Source organism: Humulus lupulus, chromosome 1 (assembly GCF_963169125.1).
Source record: "Humulus lupulus chromosome 1, drHumLupu1.1, whole genome shotgun sequence".
NCBI classification, from domain to species: domain Eukaryota; kingdom Viridiplantae; phylum Streptophyta; class Magnoliopsida; order Rosales; family Cannabaceae; genus Humulus; species Humulus lupulus.
The window spans coordinates 108,389,519-108,397,828 of record NC_084793.1 but is presented as its reverse complement, the minus strand read 5'-3'; positions in this window follow the sequence as shown (position 1 = coordinate 108,397,828).

Here is an 8,310-nt window from a genome sequence, read left to right as displayed (position 1 = left end):
GGTTTGTTTAGGGGTTCTCTAGGATAGCCACGTCGTTGACTAAATTGATAAGGAAGAAGACTAAGTATGTTTGGACAGACAGATGTGAGAACAGTTTCAAGGAGTTGAGGCGGCGACTGATCACCGCGCCAGTGTTGAGTCTGCCGATATATAATGAGAAGTTTGTGGTTTATTGTGATGCTTCCAGACCGGGTTTAGGTTGTGTGCTGATGCAAGATGGTAAGGTGATAGCCTACGCATCGAGACAATTAAAGGAGTATGAGCAGAGATATCCCACGAATGACCTGGAGTTGGCAGCGGTGGTATTCACACTTAAGATTTTGAGACATTATCTATATGGTGAGAAGTACGAGATATACACCGACCATAAGAGTTTGAAGTACTCCTTTACTCAGAAGGATCTGAATATGTGCCAGAGATGGTGCCTGGAGTTGCCTAAGGATTATGATTATGATATCCTATACCATCCTGGGAAGGCTAACGTAGTGGCTGATGCATTGAGTCGGAAGGGCCCAGGACATATGTTCGGTTCTAGACAGATATCGAATAAGCTAGATGAGGAGATAATGAAAGCGGGTATAGATTTGGTGGTTGTTCGGTTAGCCAACGTCACTCTTCAGTCTACACTCCTTGAGAGGATCAAGGAGGCGCAAGGGAAGGATTCCCAGTTGAGAGGTCACAAGGAGAACGTCCTAGTCGGAGCGGCTAAGGACTTCTCTATCTCGGAGATGGGGTTACTGAAGTACAAGGGTCGAATCTATATTCTGATGGATTCTGATATCCAGCGGGAGATCTTGGATGAATCGCATACCACTCCCTATTCCTTACATCCAGGTACGACGAAGATTTACCAAGATTTGAGAGCTTTGTATTGGTGGATGGGCATGAACAGGGATGTGGTGGATTATGTGGCCAAGTGCTTAACCTGTCAACAGGTGAAGGTTGAACATCAGAGGCCAGCAGGGTTATTGCAGCCTCTAGGGATTCCAGAGTGGAAGTGGGAAGATATCACCATGGACTTCGTGGTTGGTTTGCCAAAGACTATGGGACAGCATGACTCGGTGTGGGTGATTTTGGATAGGTATACCAAGTCCGCCCACTTTTTACCTAACATGACGACTTATACTATGAAGCAGTATGCCGAGTTTTATGAGAAGGAAATTGTTTGACTTCATGGGGCTCTGAGGTCGATAGTATTCGACAGGGATCCCACCTTCACCTCCAAGTTTTGGGAGAGTATGCGGAAGGCTATGGGCACGCAGTTACGATTTAGTACTGCTTATCATCCTCAGACAGATGGACATTCTAAGAGGACGATTTAGATACTGGAGGACATGCTACGAGCCTGTGTGCTTGATTTTGGGGGATCTTGGAGCAAGTATCTTCCTTTGATTGAGTTCTCGTACAATAACAGTTATCAGGTGACTATCGGAGTAGCTCCGTATGAGATGCTTTATGGGAGGATGTGCAGATCACCTATCCATTGGGATGAGATGGGTGAGAGGAGATATTTGGGTCCTGAGATGGTTTAGAAAACTAATGAGGTGATTAACAAGATTAGAGCTCGAATTCTTGCCTCCCAGAGTCGCCAGAAGAGTTAGTCAAAATTGAGACGCTGAGCCATGGAGTTTCAGGTTAGTGACCATGTGTTCCTTAGGGTTTCACCTTTAAGGGGAGGGAAACAGTTTGGTGTTTGAGGCAAGCTAAGCCCTAGTTTTGTTGGCCCCTTCGAGATTCTAGAACGGGTTAGAGAGGTAGCTTACAGATTGGTGATGCCTCCAGCCTTATCAGGGGTTCATAGTGTTTTTCACGTATCCATGCTCCGGAAGCATGTATCAGATTCGACGCATGTACTGAGTTATGAGAATTTGGAACAGGACCAGGATTTGTCTTATGAGGAGAAGCCGGTTTAGATTCTTGACTGGAATGACAAATTCTTGCGGAGCAAGACCATCGCCTTAATGAAAGTGTTGTGGAGGAACGGCAAGGTTGAGGAGGCGACATGGGAACTTGAATCAGATATGCGAGAGCGATATCCTGAGTTGTTCAGGTAATTTCGAGGAAGAAATTTCTGTAAGGACGGGATAGTTGTAACGTCCCAAATTTTCTATTAAGGCTTAGGGCCTTGATTAGCGTGCCTAGAGGGCAATAAGTGATTTATTGTTATTATATGTAAATTTTGATGAATATGTTATTAGAGATGCATGTTTAGGTGAATTAAATATGCATGTGGGCCCCATCTGGTTATTAGGGGCATGTTTGTAATTTTAGCCCGTTGAGGGCATAAATGTAATATATGCTTGTGATATATCTGTGTTGCACGATCCGAGACAGTCCTAGGGGCGGTAAGTTACAAAGTCATAACGGGGTCGAATACCCGACTCGGGGCAAGTCGAGGGGTATTTTGGGCATTGGTCGTTTCATGGGGTTATTGGGTTATGAAAATAAATATTTGGAGATATATTTGAAGTTATAACATTTAGGAGGGAGTATCGAGGAAATTTACCATTTTGCCCTTGGGGACGTTTTTGGTACCTCGAGCCTTGAGGTAACCTTAGAGATTGAGTTAAATAAAACAAAACATAAGAAACATTCAGAATTCTCTAAACCAACCCAAACATCCTCTCTTCTCTCTCCTACTTCGCTAAGTCATACCAAGGGGAATTTTGAGGATCAAGCTAGGGATTGGAGCTCAAAAACTTGGAGAATTGTTCAGTATCAATTTGTGGATTCAAGCAAAGCTAAGGTAAGAATTAAATTGTGATTTTAGTTATTTACTTCTGTGATTATTGGCTAGGTTTCAAGTTCTTTTGAGGTGTTGAAGTTGAAGATTGAATTTTGGGTTTGATGAGTTTTAAAGCTAGAGTTTGTTAGGTTTTGCTCCTGGAATCATAGTGGAACTTCTAGGAAGGTTAAATTAAGTTGTTAGACAGATTTTAGGGGTAATTGGCATGGTTTTGGTAGAGAAAATGGAGGCTTTTTCTGGGTTCAAGGGGTCTGGCCGTAACATTGTTCTTGCTGAGCCGCAGCCCTTTAGAACATTTGGGCACCCTGAAAACAAGGGCGAGCCGTGACGCCCAACAGGTAGGGCTGCGGTGGACGTGTGCAAAATGCGGCAGGGCCTCTGGTTGAGCGTGGGGCCGCAACATAGGTTCATCGGGCCGCAGCACTTAGTGCATTTTTGGGCCTTAAAGAGGTCTTAGGCTCAGGAATTCAACAGTTAAGGCTTGAGATGGATTGTATCACCGGGATTGATAGAATTCAAGGTCCCGGAGACTAGAATTATGATCCAAAGTTATTTGTTGGATTAGAACTTGATGGATGGTTATTGTTGATGCGTTGTGACTAGGGTTTCAGCGAGGCTCAGACTAGGGGAGTGTGCTCAAGACATTGGTGCTTGGAAAGCTCGAGACATAGCGAGGCCCTATAGTTTTTGTGGCAGGGCACGACCCTAAATGATTATGTTGCAGGGCGTAGCCCTATTAATTGTGCTTATGCATGTTAATGTATTTGTTTAATTATGCTATGTGTGCATATATGCGAATGAATGGAAAGGGTCGGGAATGGCGAAGGTCGAGAACAGCGAGGGCTGGGAACGGCGAAAGCCGAGAACGGAAAGGCCGAGTATGGCAAGGGGCCGGGAGCAGCGTTTAGCATATGGAGTGCAAGTTGCCAGGGCGAGACCCTAAAGGATACCTGCGATATCCTCATGGTGTAGACCACGAACCCAGGGCCTGGGACAGCATGGCCATACGTGTTTAGCCTATTAGCGGCTTGATTACATGTTTAATGTTAAATATGCATATGTTATCTACTTGTGACGGTTTTCTTGCTGGGCTTCGGCTCACGAGTGCACTATGGTGCAGGTAAGGGCAAGGGGAAAGTCGACCAACCTTGAGTACGGAGAGCGTGAAGCGGCGCGTACATGTTGGTCTTCCTGGCTGCCACGACCAGGGATATTTTTGGGAGATGATTGTACAAAACCTAGATTTTGTTGTTTGGTCGACTTTAGTTATATTTTTGAGTTGTAAATATTTCTAAACAGTATTTTGGGATCCCAAGTGTTAAACGCTTTATGATTTTCAATGAGTGGAATTATTTCAAATTATGTGACTCTGTTTATGGTTTAATTACACTTTTATTTTAAAACCTCGATTTGTGAGTTAATTGCACGTTTTAAACTCACTTAATAATGGCTCTAAGGAAGTAGGGTGTTACAAACAGGGTACACGGCCTATTCCAAGCGAAGTGCTTCTCTTGGCACTAAGCATATGTCCATATGCCAAGCGAGTGTGTACAACACTCCATTGTGGTCCTATTCCATTACGACTTATATTTCGTATTGCCTAATACAACCCATGCCAATCAATCACAGACAAATTCACAATGCAAAAAAATGTAAAAGGTGTACACAACCCCAAGTACATTCCTAGCACGGTTATAACAGTGGTCATAAGCAGGGGCCAATGCCCTACTCTTGGTGTGTGTTCTAGTTTTCTTACCTTGATTCCAAAAATAGTGCCAACAGGACCCAACTACGATCTCGTTCAGGTGCCTTTAGTCAAACCTAAACAGAATCGAACTCTAACGTCTTGGATAGCCAAGACCGTTACACTGTGTGTTTATAAAGTGCTAGACTTGCTAATCAAGTCATTTAATTAAAACCGTGTTACTGAAACTATTAAGGAACTAGGGTTTAAAATGGTTTGGTCTCAAAAGCTACACTTTCATTAAGAAGCATCATCTTTTTACACGGGATCCCAAAAATATTAAGTTCAAAGACTGTTTACAAAAGACACAAGGTTTATACACAATATCAGGCCATATTAAGGCAAAACAGACAATTAGGTAATCCTTGTCCTGATCCACTCCTCGACCATGGCAGTCGAACAGCTGGCTATGTACATTCCACCTCGGAGCTCTCCATCTCAGGCTTGGTCCAATTTGCCTTTGCCTTTACCTGCACCACGTAGCACCCGTGAGCCAAGGCCCAGCAAGAAAAAACAACAACAGAGCATAAGCAATCAACAGACAAATCCATATCTGACATTGCATCACAAGTTCTCAAACATATAATCATTCAGCATGACCAAGTATTCAACACACTAAGCATATCAATTCATATAACATATCACTGCACAAATGATAACTAGGGCTAGCGCTCTCAGGCTGCTCCCTCCGTTATCCCACTGACTCCGGCCCGCTTACGCCGAGCTTAGTGAATATTCTCGACTACCAGTGGCCAAGCCGCGCCCTGTGCACAAATACTATGTATGGCACTCTTAGGCCGCTTTCACATATCCCATGGTGTAATACCATCATTGACACGATACAATTCTCGGGAGCACTTAGTCCCATCACAAACATATAATCGGGTGTAGTTTTCTTACCTTTCAATTACTAGCTTTGATCCCTCGAATTCTTGAGCACGATCTCCCTCGAGCCCTAGCGCTCACCTAAACACAATCATGGGCCAAAGTCATTATCAATCCCCAAGTTCAAAACCTAGCCTCGGGGCCAATCCCGAGCCCCCGGAAAGTCCTAGTCCCACCAAACAAGGTGGTGGAATCATACCCCAAACCCTAGGTCAAAAGCCCTTGCAAATAACCCTAAAATCCCCTTCAGAAAGTAGGGTAGCGCTACAGCGCTCATGGGAGGGTGCTACAGCGCTACAAACAGACGCCAAAATCCCCTCAGCATCATGGCCTAGCACTACAGCGCCCAAAGGCTAGCGTTGTAGCGCAAGTCACAGACAGACCAGCTTCAGTTTTCCCTTCTGCGACTTTCCTCGAACCAACCTCAACCAAAACTCTTCCAAACCTTTCCCAACCTCAAAAATAACCTTATGACCATACTCCACTCATCCCAAGCACCCCAAATACCTAGAACTCAAGCACATGCATCCAAAAACTCAGAATTCACCATAGCCACTCCTAAACACTAAAACTCAGCAGAAACCAATTGAATAGCTAAGTTAGAGTTTAGACTTTATACCTTTGATAAGATTTCGACCACAAGCTGTCTCTAGATCTTCTTAGCTTGCTTTTCCTTAACCCTTGCCCTGAATTTCCCCAAAGTTCCCCATCAAACTCAACTTATACACCATAATTCAGAAACCAAACCAGCAGTTGAAGAAATTACAGAACCTTACCCCAAGTGATGGCCTAACCTTGCTAAACCCTTGTCAAATCCTCAATCTTAGCTCAGTAACCTTGTGCCTTAATTGAACTAACTCTCCTCTGAACTTTACTTCAAGAAGAATCGAGAAGAGTGGTAAGAGAACCACAAACTGACTCAAAGGAAAACCACTCTGTTTTTCCTTCCTTTCCTTTTTCTTTCTTTCCAGACTTCTGTAATATTCTACAAATCCCACTAACATAAAGCCTCAATAATACCCTTCTTTAAAATCCAAATGACCTTAATGCCCTCCCTATTAATTCTAAACCCTTCAATCCACTTAGGGGCATTTTAGTCATTTCACCCAAATTCCCGCTATCTCCTCGAGTGTCTCTAATATTTCCCCCTTAATTCACGATACCTAATTAATCACCAATAGTATTCCTCAATGTCAAGATAGACTCCAGTATATTCCCTAAATTCCCATTTATACTCCTAAGCTCACCCCGAGCCGGGTATAAATCCCCGCCATGACTTTTTCGCTACTTTGATCACTAGGATCGTCTCAAGTCACAGATCACAGATATATCCACATAATAATGTGGTCTCGACAATTATCACATATATCAAAGCAATTATGCCCATAATGGCCAAAATTACGATTATGCCCTTCTAACCTAATCAGGGCCTATATGCATACTAATACACACAGTCATGCATCTCAAATATTCAAATAATCATATAACATGCTTTGAATCATAATCATGCATCTTAATCATTAAGACCACACATAATTCCCATTATGCCCTCCAGACACACTAATCAAGGCCCTTAAGCCTTATTAGCAAATTTGGGTCGTTACACGATCTAACTCGATTAATACCATGTTTAGGTCAAAAATCCAACTCCAAAATACTCACAACTAAACTTCGCTAAAGTACTAGGTATTTAGGGCTTTTCACAAGCTTTTCGACCATATAAATAACGTCCAAATCTGACATCGGGGTCAAAAGTTATGGCCAAAATACGCAACCCAAAAATCATAACCTAAAATAGGGTTAGCGCCTCGTCGCCAAAAAGAAACCCATTTTGAGCTGCGGCGCCATATAAGTTAGATATCAAACCCTGCTCTTGAGGAAATGCATCTGCGACATGGCGCTCACCTAGAGGCACCGGGGGCCACCGCGATAAACCCAGGATTCTGCATTTTCCTACGATTTCAACTTCTAAAAATCATCCCAAACTCGATTCCCAGCCAGTTTTACACCAAACAAACCTCAATAAAGCCAACTTAACCCTTAAACCTTAACGAAATACCCCAAAATACACCAAAAGGCCACAAAAACCCCATAATTCCCAGAATTTTACCAAGAACAATATAAACATCAAGAGCTTAAAGAAAACAAAAAAATAGCTTACCTCTCTGAAAACGAAAATTTTGTCTTGTTTGAGAATGATTCACAATTGCTCACTCCTTTAGCACCTCAATTCTTTAAGAAATGCTCCAAAATTCCACCATTTGGCCCTTAGTACTAGTGTGGTCTTGAAAAATAAAACTTTGAAAGAGGCAGTAGGAGAGAGTGAGAGAGAGAGAGAAATGTGAATGCCTAGCTACTCACCAAAGACTATTTTGGTCAAGCTGTCAAAGCTTATTTTAGATTGTGTTTTCTCAAGCAGCTCAAGTCCGATTTATAAATAATATTTAATGTTAATTATTATTAGGATTAATGTACATATAAAAATTATCACTCAAAAATAAATTGAAATATATATATATATCAAATATTCTCTGCAGTTATATTATATAGTCGTTGTAATGAACTTATTACACAAAACAAATTGTGGTAAAGTAACCTTTGTTTTGTTTGACTAGTTTTGGCTTGCAATTCTTGGTTCGTAACTATATTGTCTCAAATTTGTTAATAAGGATTAGGGCCTTGATTAAGGCGTCGGGAGGGCAATAATTGATTTAATCATGTTAGTATGTGAAATAGATGATTATGTGACAAGAAATGCATGTTTAGGTGAATTAAATATGCATGTGGGCCACATCTGGTTATTAGGGGCATATCTGTAATGTTATCTTGTTGAGGGCATAAATGTGATATATGTGTGTATTGTGATTGACACCACGAGTGTGTGGTGATATATTTGCAATGTGCGATCCAAGATGGTCCTAAGGAGAGAATTAGC